The 15936-nt window shown below is 48.5% G+C and overlaps 3 non-coding genes across 3 annotated transcripts; 2 read left to right on the top strand and 1 right to left on the bottom strand.

The window, feature by feature from the left end:
* The first annotated feature begins 363 nt into the window (after window positions 1-363).
* trnae-cuc (transfer RNA glutamic acid (anticodon CUC)) lies at window positions 364-435 on the top strand. Its single transcript has one exon. It is a non-coding gene; the product is annotated as a tRNA-Glu (tRNA).
* Window positions 436-5987: 5552 nt separating this feature from the next.
* On the bottom strand, window positions 5988-6059 carry trnaw-cca (transfer RNA tryptophan (anticodon CCA)). Its single transcript has one exon. It is a non-coding gene; the product is annotated as a tRNA-Trp (tRNA).
* Window positions 6060-10098: 4039 nt separating this feature from the next.
* On the top strand, window positions 10099-10251 carry LOC140461164 (5.8S ribosomal RNA). The gene has a single exon (XR_011954486.1). It is a non-coding gene; the product is annotated as a 5.8S ribosomal RNA (ribosomal RNA).
* The last annotated feature ends 5685 nt before the right edge of the window (window positions 10252-15936 follow it).

The raw sequence follows: 15936 nt of genomic DNA, 5'->3' as shown, positions 1-15936 counted from the left end.
ATTTATCCGAGGCGGAAGATGAGACATTCTTCCTCCAGGCATCGGGTGGGGAGAGAGCTGCGATGGAGGAGGCCCAGGACCTGCATGTCCTCGGCAGAGAGGGAGGGGGTTTGAAATGTTGGGCCATAAAGTGACGGGGTTGATTGGTGCAGGTGTCCTGGAGATGTTCCCTCAAGCGCTGTGACTTAACTCTGCGAGGGGTCTCCAGTCTCCCCAATGTAGAGGAGATCCCATCGGGAGCAATGGATACAAGAAATGACATTGTTGGATACACAGGTGAACACCTTCTCACGACCGTGGCCCGGATTCGATTTCCGAGCAGGGAAGACATTTTCAATAGAGCTGACAGGAGGCATCTACGTCTCCCTGGTGGTCTAGTGGTTAGGATCCGGTGCTCTCACCGCCGTGGCCCGGGTTCGATTCCCGGCCAGGGAAGCAATTTTCAAGGGTAAAGTCTGCCCATCCTTCTAAAATATGCTGTGCAATTGTTTATTTATCTTCGTCGTCCCTGGGTGCTGCGGTGTGTCGTGGCTCATTGAATCTGTGTCCTGATTCAGATTGCTTTGTGTGTGTCGTGATCATTGCTTCTTGAGGAAAAATCTTGTTTCGCGTGCGTTGTTTTCCAGTCGACGCTGTTTTGAATTTACCATTGATGTCGGCTCTGCTGTGACATCTAGAAATGGCACTTTGTTGTTGTTCTCCTCTTTTGTGAATTTTATGCCAGTGAAGAGATTGTTGATGGTGTTGTAGGTTTCCTCTAATTTGTTTCATTTTGTGATGACAAAAGTGTCATCACTGTGGCGGACTCAAAGTTTGGCTTGGGTCGTTGGAAGGGCTGTTTGTGCGAGTCTCTGCATTATTGCTTCTGTAAGGAATCCTGATACTGGTGGTATCATGGGTATTTCGTTGATTTGTTTGTAAGGCTTGTTACTGAATATGAAGTGGGTGGTAAGGTACAGTTCCACGAGCTTGACAGTGTTATCTTTGCTGATGACGTTGGTGCTGTGTTTGTGTCTTTGGTTCTTCGAGTAGTGTCTTCAGTTTTCTTTGGCCACGTTGATGTTAATGGATGTGAAAAGAGCTGTTATGTCAAAGGATAACATTATTCCATCCTCTTCTATCTTAGTGTCTTTGGTATGCAGGAATTCTTGGATGGAGGAAATGGAGTGGCGTGAATCTTTGACTTGGAGTTTTAGTCTTCATTGGAGGTCTTTGACTAGTCTGTATATTGCTGTACCAACTGGTGAGACTATGGCCTGAGGGGGGATTCTGGTTTTAAGAGGAGGAGAACAACAACAAAGTGCCATTCTTAGATGTCACAGTAGAGCGAACAGTCAATGGGGTACTTCAAACTAGCATCTACAGAAAAACAACACACACAAACCAAATACTTAACTACAGAAGCAATCATCCCAACACCCACAAACGAGGCTGCATCAGGACATTAGTTCAACAAGCCACTACATACTGCAGCACAGAGAAACTACGAAGAACAGAAGAGAAATAGGCATATAGTGTATTTTGAGGAGAACGGGTACCCAATAAACCCAGTCCGCCGATTTCTCATTGATGCTTCCAAGCTGACTCTCAAAAATGGGGTTTGTCCCTCCATTCTTTCCTGTTTGTTTTTTGTGGGTTTTGAAAGCTTTCCCAATCCTCTGAGTGAGTATTGGAGTTGGGAAGTTATGTTGTGGCTGTACAGGACATTGGTTAGACCACTTTTGGAATAGTGTGTTTAATTCTGGTCTCCCTCCTATCAGAAAGATATTGTGAAATTTGAAAGGGTTCTGAAGCACCAATGGGCCCACAGAGGGGAAGACGCCCTTCTGCTGTCCTGAGTGTGGGAAGGACTTCAGTGATTCCTCTGCCCTGCTGACGCACCAGTTGGTCCACACCGGGGAAGGCTGTTCTCTGGCCCCAACTGCGAGATGGCCTTCAGCAGTTCTTCCCACCTGCTGTGACACCAGTGGGGTCCACACTGAGGAGAGGCCGTTCTTCTGCCCCGAGTGCAGGAAGGGCTTTGCTCTTTCCTCTGACCTGCTGGCCCATTGGTGTGGTCCACATGGGGGAGAGGTCGTTCAGTTGCCCTATGAGCAGGAAGGCCTTCAGCAATTCCTCAGCCCTGCTGAGGCACGAGTCCATTCACACCAGGGAGAAGCCTTTCTCCTGCCCCGAGGGTGGGAAGGGGTTTACCCGCTCCTCCACACTGCGGAAACACCAGCTGGTCCACACGGGGGCGGGGGGAGGCCATTCTGCTGCCCTGAGTGCGGGAAGGCCTTTAGCAATTCCTCCGCCCTGCTGAAACAATAGTGTGTCCTTCAGCAGGGGGAGGTTCTTCAGCTGGCCCGAGTGTGGGAAGAGGTTCATGTTTTCTTGCAACTTGCGGAAGCACCAGCGGGGGCGCTGCTGCTCATTGAGTTAGGGACTGCACATTGCCACTGAAATGATCCCGAGAATCCTAAGACTGCAAGACCATCGGAGCAGAAGGTAGGCCATTGGGCCCATCGAGTCTACTCTGCCATTCGTTAGAGACAAAAGTCGTGCTGATGCGATTTGCTACAGTGTGGAAACAGGCCATTCGTCCCAACAAGTCCACACCAACCCTCCGAAGAGTAACCCATCCAGACCCATTTCCCTCTGACTAATGCATCTAATGCTATGGGCAATTAAGCATGGCCAATCCACATGACCTGCACATCTTTGGTTTATGGCAGAAAACAGGATCACCCAGAGAAAACCCACGCAGACACTGGAAGAATGTGCAAACTCCTCACAGACAGCCATCCAAGGCTGGAATCAAACCTGGGTTCCTGGCGCTGTGAGGTTGCAGGGGTAACCACTAAGCCACTACATATTGCAACCCGAAGCTGCAAGCAGAAGTTTGGGAGAACACAGCAATTCAGAATACAGTTGATGAGGCTGCACCTGGAATATTGTGATCAGTTTTGGTCCCCTTGGTGTTCTGACTTCTGACTTCTTCAACTCTGGGTTTGTGTTGAACTTGATGGGATACTTTGTCCAACTCAGCATATTTAAACAGAATCTCTCAGAGGGATTCATCTGAAACTTTTCAGGAGGTGAGGTCAATAAGAATGAACTATTCCAAGTTACTTGGACTCTATTTTAAACTTACATCAGGACCAGTAGTCAGAGACACGTACAGCATGGAAACAGACCCTTCGGTCCAAATTGTCCATGCTGACCTGATATCCTAAATTAATCTAGTCCCATTTGACAGCACCTGACCCATATACTCTGGCAGCTCATTTCATATAAGTACCACCCTCTGCATGAAGAAGTTGTCCCTTTAATATATTTCGCCTCTCACCCTAAACCTATGCCCTCGAGTTCTGGACTCCCCCATCCCAGGGAAAAGACCTTGTCTATTAACCTGTCCATGCCCCTAATGATTTTGTAACCTCTATTATGTCACTCCTCTGCCTCTGATGCTGCAGTGAAAACAGCTCCAGCGTCTTCAGAGTCTCCCTGGAGTGCAAGCCCGACAACCCACAGCAACATTACCATAAATCATTTCTCATGGAGAAGCAAACGTTTCAGTCCTGAAGAAGGGTTAATACCCAAAACGCTGACCACTCCACATTCTGGTGCTGCCTGGCTTGCCTCATCAACGTCCTGCAAAACTACAACATAACTTGCCAACATCGATACTCAATTCCCTAACTGATGAAGGCCAGTGTGCTGAAGCCTTTCTTCACTGCCTTGTGTACCGATGTTGTCAGAGATATAAGACCTCCATTAAACTGATCCACAATCCAGCTGCTGGGAGCCCAAAAGCAGAGTAATGCTGCGTGAGTGTGCTGGGCAAATAACCCAGAGGTCGATGGGTCAAAACCATGTGATTCTATTGCTCAATGTCTCTGTAAGCTGCTTTCATATACAAAGGCCCTCTGTTCTGTATCTTGCCTTTGCATCTGCTTCCCAAAGCTTCTTCAGTGGAGGAGTGGCTGTGGCAGCTGGAGCCCAGGAATTCAACGACCACCCGGAGCTGGAGGAAGGTCCAAGCTCCAAGAAACGGGGGGTAAGTCTGGAAGCTGGATTTGCTCAAGGCTTCTATTTTTAACTCATTTAAATGGGACCTACTGTATGGGGCTATGGTTTACTTTAAAACCGAAGGATCATATGAGAGTGTTTATATTTAGCAATGGTAGTTGGTAAAATACACTCCCGGGAGGAGCACCTTCTATGATGCTGCATTTCTTGCCGAATGCCCTACCCCCATTTCTTAACTCCGATATTGATTTTATATTTTTTTGGTCAAATTTAATTTCATTTTAATCAGACTTGGTATTCACTATGTGCTATTAATTTGTTTGTTCGATTAATTTCAGTCAAAATTAATGCTGTAATTTCATTTTTGATGTCAGAGTTTGACATTAAATGTGCAGGTGTGAATACCAGTAAGTTGTGAAAATACATCAAGAACTTGTGGTTTACAACAATAAGAGCAGTTCACTGATATTCATGGCTTTGTCTCATTCGGGAGTGATGATTCAAATCTGACCAACAAACCGTTTCATGCAGTCATCCAATTTAATTAAAATTTTCTTTTCTGGCAGGCTAAGATTTATGCAATCTATTTATAAGATTATGTCCATTGCTCGCAATATGGTCTCATCCACATTGGGGAAACTGGACGCCAACTAGCGGAACGTTTCAGGGAACAGCTCTGGGACACTGAAACTAAACGCCCGACGGCCCTGTGGCTGAACACTTTAACTCCCCCTCCCATTCCACCAAGGACATGCAAGTCCTGGGCCTCCTCCACTGCCAAACTCTTGCTACCCGACGCATGTCGAAAAAAACACATCATCTTCTGCCTTGGGACCCTCCAACCACATGGTATCAATGCAGTTTTCATCAGTTTCCTTATTTCCTCTCCCCCACCTTGTCCCAGATCCAACCTTCCAATTCGACACCAACCTCTTGACCTGTCATACCTGTCCACCTTGCTTCTCACCTATTTGCTCCACCCTCATCTCTGACCTATCACCATCAATCCCTACCTCCATCTACCTATTGCACTCCCAGCTGCCTTCCCTCCAGCCCCACTTCCTTCCTATTTATCTCTCAGCCCCCTTGGGTCACCCTTTATTCCTGATGAAGAGCTTATGCTCTAAACCAAGACTGTGATGAAGCAACATCCTCAACAAATAGGAAATAGCTCCCAAGTCAGATTTCATTCCCTCTTCTGTTTCCCTTTTCTTTCAGAAATAAGGAATGTCTTTTCCTTCCACTAGAAAGTGGTCTTCCCCTTTGCGCTGTCTGAAGTGTTATCCCTCACCACTCCTTCAGACACCTTTTAAGAATCCTTTCAACCTGTTTTTCTAACAATTGTGGAGGTGACCAAAAGCAAACATTTCACTTCTCCTCAATGTCCCATTTCTCCTCCTATGAGCCATTTTGTCATGTTGTCTATGTTACAAGCAGCCGAGTGCACTTGGTTTCTGAATTGAAATTTGGCCATTGAAGTGAACAGGATTAATATTTATCGATGGCTAGCTGTGTTTGCACTAACTGTAATTATCCACCAATACGATGTCTTTTGTTCCACCAAAACTGGAAGCAATGATCTGTGTTTATATTGCAGTCGGATGTAGAAAATCATCCCAGCGATCTTCACGTTATTATAGTTTACTGAGGCCATAACAGCATTGCGTGGCAGTTTGATGTGACTAAAACATGGATGGCAATCTCTAGATTATGTTGTAAAAATATCGGTATAATGTTATTCACACCCCGCCGTCACCAACTGAACGAACAGTCTGTGTTTTACTTCTCACATTGCGGGGAGCTGAGCATTTACCCAAACAATGGGCACACCACCTCCCTGACACAGTGTTCACAAATCAAACTGACAGCAAAGATTCACGTGTGATCGAAAGTTACCGCAAAGAAGATTTGACACGACCGATATACGGAAAGAACGTACTCATTTCTTGATTTGAAATGTAAGAAGTTGTTTGCAGTGAGCCTGACGTGATTTGAACACGCAACCTTCTGATCTGGAGTCAGACGCGCTACCGTTGCGCCACAAGCTCACGGACGGTTGAGAGCCTCTATTCATGCTTAAGGGAAGTAATGGCACTACAAAAATTTCACGTTCATGTCTGTTCTGTTGGGGGGAAAAGGGGAAAGTTAACTGGACACTTTATTCTGGGAGATGGTCATTCCTCGACAGACAAAGCCTTCTGACTGGGTCAGTGGACAGAGTCAGGAGGGTGTCAGCACAGGTCAGACAGATAAAGGGGATCTGAGAGAGGTCTGCACGAGTGAGGAGCTAACTGGCTGCGTCGTGGGATTAAGAACAATGTTGGGGAGGGGGCAGTGGTGGTCAGGGAGAGAATAGTGGCAGGGATTGTCACCATTCTCTGCAGTTGGCAGCAGAAGACCAGATTGCCTGGTGCCAGGATTTGGGAACCGGTGTGCTCAGGGCTGGAGACATGGAAAAGGGAGGTTGCAGCAGGCGTGGTCTAACAATGTCAGGAGGAGAGAACCTCGGCTGAAGGCTAATGAGAAGTCAGAAGCTACAAAGACATAGCAGAACTTCAAAGCTCTGGGTGGTATGGTGGCTCAGTGGTTAGCACTCTGCCTCACAGTACCACGGACTTGGGTTCAATTCCACTCTCATGCAGCTCTCTGTGTGAACTTTGGCATGTTCTCACCTTTGTGTCTGCGTGGGTGAACTCTGGGTGCTCCAGTTTCCTCCGACAGTCTAACCATCTGAAGTTTAGGGTGGATTGGCCATGCTGACGTGTCCAGGGATCTGCAACCTAGGGTGGGTTAACTGTGGGGAATGTGGGTGTTTGGAAGGTCAGTCTGAACTTTATGGCCCGTAGGGATTATATGAATCTACCGTCTTAGCCATGTGTCTATTGAGAAACGATTGCCCCCAAGTCTGCTGTTAATGGAGTGGGTTCCAGTTCATGGAACACTGACACCATTCCTGGGTAAGGTGGGATATGTGCTGTCACTTACCCAACCCACTGTCCCCATGCATTCTCTCTCTCCTCACAGTCTGCACTCACCAGATCTCTCTGCCCAGCCATTCACTCTCTCTCCCCCTCATTTTCTGCCCCCCATTCTCTGTCCCCAAGTCTTTCTCCTCCCCTCCACTCTCTGTCCCCTGTCCATTTTCTCTCTCTCTCTCTCCCTACCCTTTGCTCCCCTATCCATTCTCTCTCTCTCTCTTCTCCCCCAGCCTCTGTGCCCCTGTCCATTCCCCACCCCACCCCCCATCCTTTCTCGGACCTCGAACCCTCTTTGATTGCTGTATCAAGCCCTTCTCGGGAAAGAGAGAGAATGGATGGTGATGAATCAACCTGGAAGACAGGGGTGCACAAGCAATGGCTGATTTTAAAATTGAGAACAGCTGAAATGATATACTCAGAAACATTGTTAATGTCTAAAAGCATAAAGCTGCAGACATGTTGCTGAAACTTGCATTGAATTAGGCGGGTAAAGTCATACAGCACAGAAACAGACTCTGCAGTCCAGCTCACCCATGCTGACTGGATATCCTAGATTAATCTCGTGACCCATTTGCCAGGATTTGACCCATATCTCTCTCAACCCTTCCAATACATATACCCAACCAGATGCCTTTTAAGTGTTATAATGGTACGAGCTTCCATCACTTCCTCTGGTAGCCCATTCCACACACGCACCGCCCTCTGTATGAAAAAAATACAAATCTATGCCTTCCTCACTCCCTAGTTTTATCTGTACTGATACCTTCGGGGATCTCTAGACTTGGACAGCAAGGTTCCTTTGTTCCTCAGCACTCTGTAGGGACCTACTATTTATTGATTACTTTCCTCCATTATTACATTTCCCAGAATGCCTGGAGATTAAATTCCATCTCTCTGCCCCATTTACCAACTGATTGGTATCAAACTGTGGCCGGAGACCATCCTCCTCACTGTCAATACCACCACCTTTGCAGAGATTACTCCTAAACAGGGGAGGGCAGCACTGTCTCCAGCTAAGCAGAGGGAATTGTGTGTGGGTGTTGTGGGGGCTTGGAAACTTTGCAAGCTCCCTTTCCTTCATTTTTTAATCCCACCAAATCCATGTGGTTTGAGTTTTTATAACAGAAAACAGCACAGGGTTGAATTTTAACTTCCCACTGGCTGAAACTTTGTCCTGCCCTCTAACATCGGAGAGTAAAACACTTTAGTTCCCCTCCCCTCCCTCCATGTGTAACACAGAGTTGAGGGATTGGCACCGGTTGTTATTTTGTGATCTATTCCAAATGAAATTTTATCTCTGCGCAGGTGCAAGTGAACAGTCTGTTTTTGTGCTTTCTGCGAATCAGGCTAGCAGCTTTTAAATCCTTATGTTAAGCAACAGTAGATCAGCAATTGTATTTTGAGAGTGGAAATTCTAGCCCTGGTAATCCCGTTGGGTCAACAGAGAGAGAGGGAGAGGATGTCACATCTAAAGTGCATACAGAAGAGTTGTTACACTTGTTCAGTCAGTTGAGTTGGTTCTGCCCTCAGATGTTACTGGATGTTGCTTTCATGGATCATAATTAAAGTACAACGGAACACATTAAATTCAAGGGATTCAATTGAAAGGGCAATTTGAGTGAATAAATGGAAAACTGCTCAAAGATTGGCTTCTGGTCTTTTACTTCACCAATTAGAAGTTGTTGGTTTGACAGCTCTCCTAATCATAGAATCCCTACATTGTGGGAGCAGGCCATTTGGCCCATAGAGTCAACACTGACCCTCCAAAAAGAATCCCATCCAGACTCACAAAAATGTGCACCGCATGTGTGCAGAGAAGGGGATGCTGGGAGTGAGTGGGATGCTTTCACCACCACCATCTCCCTCCAAGACCCAAACACCCCACAACACCACCTGTCCATTCCTCCACCACCACAGTGCCTCTGGCCTTAACCCCTGCCAACGACAGTGCAACTGTCCTTTCTCCCCGCCACCCACAGCATCCCCTTACATTCTACTCACCACCCACAGTGCCCCCTGTCCATTCGCCCCGCCACCCACAGCACCCAGTCCATTCTCCCCGCCACCCACAGCATCCCCTTACATTCTACTCGCCACCCACAGTGCCCCCTGTCCATTCTCCCCGCCACCCACAGCACCCAGTCCATTCTCCCCCACCACACACAGCATCCCCTGACCATTCTCCTTGCCACACACAGTGCCCCCTGTCCATTCTCCGCACCACCCACAGCACCCAGTCCATTCTCCCAGCCACCCACAGCATCCTCTGACCATTCTCCTTGCCACACACAGTGCCCCTGTACGTTCTCCCCACTACACACTGCATCCCCTGTCCATTCTCCCCCACCAACCACTGCACGACCTGCCCATTCTCCCCTGTAGCACCCACAGCACCTCCATCCATTCTCCCCCGCCATTCATGGCTCTGCCCTCTCCATTCCCCCGTGCCACCCACGGCACCCTTGGCCAATCCCTCGCCACCTCCGGCACACCGTCCATTCTCTTTCTCTTTCTTTCTCTCACCCCCACCCTCTGCATCCCTGTCCAGTCCCTCTTCCAATCTTCTGACTCCCCATGCGTTTTCTCTCTCCCCCACACCCTCTGCTCTCCATCCCTCTGTTCCCCCATCTATTCTCTTTCTCAGCCCACGTTGCCGAGTTTCCTAGCCCACCTTGGCAGTGGCCGGGCCGGGCGGCCGTCAGCTCTGGCTATTGCAGCCCCCGACTCTTTGCAGTGGTCCGCTCGCCGACACCCCGCCACGTGCACGGGTCAGTGACGCTGCCGAACCGATTGCTGGTCCCGTTTCGGCCTCTGCTTTTCCTCAGGCAAAGCTGCTGCATTCCTCGTGACACTCAGCGGGCGACATGGTGGAGGAGATCCTGCCTCGGTCGCTGCGGTGCGTGGGGGCACGCATCGCCTCTTGGGCGGCCTTTTTTCCCAATAGACATATGTTTCCGCTGGCCGCACCAGGCTGGTGCTCCCCACAGCTTCACGCCACCCTGCTACGCGCGCACACCGGCGTGCAGGTGGGTGTTGCTAATGTGGGAAGTGTATGTGCAGTCCGGGTCGCTTTCCTCTGGCGAGGGAGAGACCGAAAACAAACTCAGACAACTCTTAACGGTGGATCACTCGGCTCGTGCGTTGATGAAGAAAGCAGCTAGCTGCGAGAATTAATGTGAATTGCAGGACACATTGATCATCGACACTTTGAACGCACTTTGCGGCCCGGGTTCTTCCTGGGGCCACGCCTGTCTGAGGGTCATTTGGCATTTAATCGCACTCGTCTTGGCTGGCGAGAGCACCGGCTGGGGTGTCGCAGAGGACCCGTCCTCTTTTTCCCCCTAAGTTCAGACTCCGCAGCCCTCTGGCATCAGAGCACTTGGCCTTTCCCCGCACCCTGCACATTCCATTCGTCAGGCTCGACGTCATCCCCCCGCCAGGGAGCGCGGCCTGGCGTCCGTCTGTGTCGTGGCAGTGGGGCCAGTACGACTGTTACCGGTCCCAGAATGGCCGTCGGTGGTTCACACGGCGACGTGCACCGCTTCGTCTTTGGGACACGGAGCTGCCTCAAAATGTTGAGCTTCCTGTGGGGTCCGCCTAGGCTCTGCACGTCCGCACTGGGTCTGACTCTCGGTTGGCTGGCAGTAGAAACAGTGAAGGGAGCCGTGGAGGTCTGGTGCTGGTGCGCTGCCGGCCTCACCGTGGAGCTCGCCTGTTTGACACGCTGACCCGACTTGATGGTTGATCGATTGAGAGTGATGAGAGGCACAGACCGTGTCTGGGAGCTGCAGGCCGCCCGTTGCTGCAGCCGCCCGTCTCGTGGTTCGTTCTCAGACTTAAGTGGCCGGTGGGGCGTCTGATCCTGTCTCCCCTGCTGGCGCTGAGTGCCTGGCTGAGGGAGGAGGTTATCATCGAATGCTGTGACTTCGACGGTCGCACGTGCAAGGAGCACTGGCTTTTGGCTCTCCAGTTCAGTCCGCAAGTTTCTGCTCGGTCCTGCCACCGGTCTCGGGAGGCACGGAGGGGTTGGCGGCCGTGGTGTGCGCACGGTCACCGTGCAGGCACACCTATCATACCACCAGCCAACCATCGGGAGGACGGCGGAACGTCGGGCTATCGGGGGCCAAGTCGCCAGAAGGCCACCGCTGTGTCTTCCGTACCCTGTCACCGTCAGCGTGCCTTCCTCAACTCGTCCGGCTCGGGGCCGCTGGGTTCAGGAGCGGCGTCGCCCGCCGGCCCCACTGAAGGCCGTGCCATTCTGCGGCTGGTGATCGATGTGCGTGCCGTGCCTGTGCGACCATTCGCCACTTGTGTCTCAGCACTTCTCTCTCCCTCTCTCTGACCGTCGGGCAGTCTCTGTCGGCTGGCGCCTCGCACGTCCTCGGCGGCGAGTCGTCACCACTGTGCCCGGGCCTCTGGCAAGGCAAGAATCGGGCTGACCCTTCCGCTCGAGTAAGCTGCCGGCACTTCCGAGATTCGCCTCCCGCCGTGGATGGGGAAGGGTCTCCGGTCCCGTGAATTTGCGCCGAGCACGTCCCCGTGCGTCGTTGGTGGCATGGGCGGCCACTCGTCGACACCATTGCTGGCAAGGGTGGTGAGCGAAGTGCGGGTGGCTGGCTCTCTGACCGTCACGGCGTCGGCCAAACCCCCCTCTGCGGTGGGGGCGTGCACACTGGCGGTGTGGTCTGGCCATCCTCTGACTCTGGGTCCAACCTCAGATCAGACGCGACAACCCGCTGAAGTTAAGCACATTACTAAGCGGTGGAAAAGAAACTAACCAGGATTCCCTTAGTAACTGTGAGTGAACAGGGAAGAGCCCAGCGCCGAATCCCCGCTTGCCTGACGGGCGAGGGAAATGAGGCGTATAGAAGCGCTTTCTCTGACGGTGCCCAGATGCCTAAGTCCTCCTGATCGAGGCCTAGCCTGAGGATGGTGTGAGGCCGGTGGCGGTGCGAGGCTCGTCGAGATTGTGTCTTCTTGGAATCGGGTTGCTTGTGAATGCAGCCCAAAGCGGGTGGTAAACTCCATCTAAGGCTAAATACTGGCACGAGACCGATAGTCAACAAGTACCGTAAGGGAAAGTTGAAAAGAATTTTGAAGAAAGAGTTCAAGAGGGTGTGAAACCGTTAAGAGGTAAACGGGTGTGGTCCGCGCAGTCTGCCCGGAGGATTCAACTCGGCGGCTCCAATCGGTCACTTTGGGGTCTGGCGGATCTCCTCTGCTGGGACTGCTCCCGGCATGGTCACAGCTGTCGCCGGGCGCATTTCCTCCGCTGGTGGTGCGCCACAATTGGCTTCGGGTCAGCTTGGAAGGCCGGTGGATTTGGAAGGTGGCCCACTGCTCCTTGGGGCGAGTGTTACAGCCCCCAGGCATTATCCATCGCCGCACTGCCGGAATCGAGGGAAGCGACCACTGCCACGCCCTCCCGCCCCCCTCGGGGGGTGCGTGGAACTGCGTGTGGCGAGCGGGCTCGCCATGCTACCGGTGGGTCTGTCCACCGGAGTGTAATGTCCTCAGTGCGCCCCAACCACGTCCTGCCACCGAGTCGGGTCGAGCCACGCTGAGCTGGCGCCAGAGGGCCCTTCCTGTGGATCGCCCCAGCTGCGGTGCTCGTCGTCCTACCATGGCAGACGGGTGGCCTTGGCTGGCGCCTAGCAGCTGACGTAGCACTGCTGCGGACGAGGGGAATCTGACTTTAATTAAAACAAAGCATCGCGAAGGCCACAGGTCGGTGTTGACGCGATGTGATTTCTGCCCAGTGTTCTGAATGTCAAAGTGCAGAAATTTATTGAAGCGTGGGTAAACGGCGGGAGTAACTATGACTCTCGTATCCACTCTCTTGGAGGATGTGACTACAGTGTTTTTAAGGTTGTTGGTCTCCGACCGGTGCGTGCATAGTCACCGTTCTGATTTGTTTATACGCATTTTGTCGATCACAAAGTAAGGTCGAACCTCCATGTGGTTCCCCCTGGTAACGGCCTGTATGAGGAAGCTTTTGCCGGGAAGGTGATTTTAAATTGTTTTGTGGTTGTTTTAGTCTGGTCTTATCAGTGTTTTTACCATCGTTTTTATCTTTGGTCTGAACTTGATTTCACCAGTGCTATACGCCACTGGCTGTTTTTATTGTTTTCTCCATCGTTTGAGCATTACTCAGACCAGGCCGGCTAATACGACCTCCAGGAAAGATACGAGACGGCTGGTGACCATTCAGTCTGGTTGAAACTAAATTTGGCAGAGGCGATTATGGCCAATACCAAAATTTCCAGTTGGGTGGGGGACCGGGAAAATAACCGCCCCGCACGGTTGCTTTTGGCGGCTCCATGCGCTAAATGTATGAGCCAAAAACGGACTGGGCAATCCGTCTTGACTCAGACTCAGACGGAAGAGACCATAAGAATTATTCCGGCAAGGCTGTCCTCGGGCAGGCACGAGGGAGCTGTAAACATTGTCCAGAATAATCAGGACAGAATTCGAAGGGAAGGGCTTGTAGAGGAGGCCCCTCGACAGCCAAGTCCATTTAACAGCCGGATGATTTTAAATTCAAATTTTAAAGGGCCATTTGTTTTTAGTCGATGTGGAGATTTAGAGAGCAATGAGGAGAGGTACAAAGGAAGAATTATTCAAAAGTAATTAAAGAAACAGATAAACTAGAGTTAATAATTAAATACCCTATAAAAGATTTTAAATGTAATTATTGTAATAATATCTACAATACCACAGGGGTGTTTAGGAAACACTTGAAAATATGCAAGGGAATTAAATCAGTGAGGATTAGGTGCAGTAAATGCGATTGGGAAGGGAACTATCAGGCAGTAGCGTGCCAATATCCAAAATGTAAGATGAGTGATAATGTTAGTGGGAGTAGTAATAGTACCAGTAATAGTAATGAAAGAGGTGGATTAGAAAAACCATACCAGTGTGAAGGATGCCCATTAAAATTTAAATCAGCCAGAGGGTTGGGGCAACACGCAAGACATGCTCAACCCATCTTGAGAAATGAGAGAAGGAAAGAAGGGAAGACGAAGAGTAAGGATAAGATAGATAATAGAGAGGGAAACAAGAGGGGAGTATGGTCTAAGGAAGAGGTGGAAAAGCTGCAACAACAAGAAGTAGAATTTAGTGGCTGTAAGTATATTAATAAAAGTATTGCAGAGAGAATCGGTTCCAAACCCGCTAAAGAAATTTCGGATAAAAGGAGATTATTGAATAAAAAGAATAAAACTAGCGATAATAATACGGGTATAGAATTAGAAATGATCTTTAACGACAATAATGAAATGCAAGATAGCGATCTGGGGTCAGATAGGTTGTTGGAGGAAGAAAGATTGAATGAACAGAGGGACCAGGAGAACGCTAATATTATGGATTGTCAAGATTATAATGGTAGGTCGATATTAGAATTGATAAAAATAATTGAAGATGACCTGGGTAAGAATAAAGGTGTTAATAAGGATCAGGAGAATATTATGGGTGTAAGAATGGATAAATTAAGAAAGAAAAAGGACGATGGGACAGGTAAGAAGATAACTCATATTAAAAGAGTAAGTTTTAAGCTAAGGGATAGTGGGCAAAGAAAGAAGAAGGAAAACAAAGCTAAGAAAAGATATAGTAAAAAGAAGGGAGAATTTAAGGAAATGCAAGTTCTATATAAAACTAAGAGGCAGTATTTAGCAAGAACCCTAATGGGGGCCCCAGTTAAGAGTGAATGTCCCCTGAGCAAGGAAGAGTTAGACGAATATTTTAAGGAAAGACTAACAAATTTGAACGAAAATAATAATTTAAGGGGTTTTGTTAAATATAAAAATCAAAGTGAGGGATCCTTGAGTTCCATTCTGACTGGTCCTGTGACGGTGGAATACGTGGATCTGGCCATGAACGTGAAAACCGCTGCAGGGCCGGACAGGGTAACACAAAGAAATAATTAAGATATTTAATAAGGATAATTTATTATTTCCTCGACTATTTACAATTTGGATAAAAACCAGTAAAATTGCAGATCACTTAAAAATAAGTAGAACGTTTCTGATCCCTAAGGTGAGCACAGAAGATGAGATAAAAGATATAAATAATTGGAGGCCGATTATTATAGGGCCAATTATGCTTAGAACTTTTACAAAAATCGTTGCGAATACACTTAGTAAAGTCATAAATCTGAATAAAAGGCAGAAAGGATTTATGACCGGCGTAGCAGGATGTGAGGAGAACATAAAAATCCTGGAAAATATTATGAAAGGTGCTAAAAAGGATAAGAGGAATTTAGCTGTGGTTTTTGTAGATTTTGCGAAAGCCTTTGATACCGTCGGTCATAGATTAATTATTACAGCATTGAAAAGATTCCAGCTCCCACAAATTTTTATTATACGAATTACAAACTTATATGAGAATAATTTTACTCAGGTGGAATGTTTTAAATGCAAAACCGGAAACATTGAAATTTTAAGAGGAGTAAAGCAAGGTGACGCGTTGTCACCGATCCTTTTTAACATTGTAATGGACCAATTAATTAGTACTATCGAGGAGAAGCAGAAGGGGATATTCTTAGGATTAGACGGAAACAGTTTTCATTGCGCAACATTAGCGTTTGCTGATGACATAGCGTTAATTAGTCAATCTTATGAGGGTATGGTTTACAATTTAAAATTGGTCGAAACGTTTTGTAATAACATGGGAATGGAAGTGTACATAAAGAAAACTAAAGGATTTTATATTACTTATAGAAATAAGTCTTTTATATTTATCGATCAAATTAATTGGAAGTTAAATGAAGGGGTTATACAATTCATAGAACTGGGCAACACGGATAAATACTTGGGTGCTAAAATAGATCCGTGGATTGGAGTTAGTAAAGTGGACTGGGAGATCCAATTGGATACATGGATTGGGAATTTTAAAAAATCACCTCTTAAACCGGTACAGAAAATAGAACTTTTAAAACTTATTTTATTCC

Source organism: Chiloscyllium punctatum, chromosome 36 (assembly GCF_047496795.1).
Source record: "Chiloscyllium punctatum isolate Juve2018m chromosome 36, sChiPun1.3, whole genome shotgun sequence".
NCBI classification, from domain to species: domain Eukaryota; kingdom Metazoa; phylum Chordata; class Chondrichthyes; order Orectolobiformes; family Hemiscylliidae; genus Chiloscyllium; species Chiloscyllium punctatum.
This window is presented reverse-complemented; position numbering and strand designations above follow the sequence as displayed.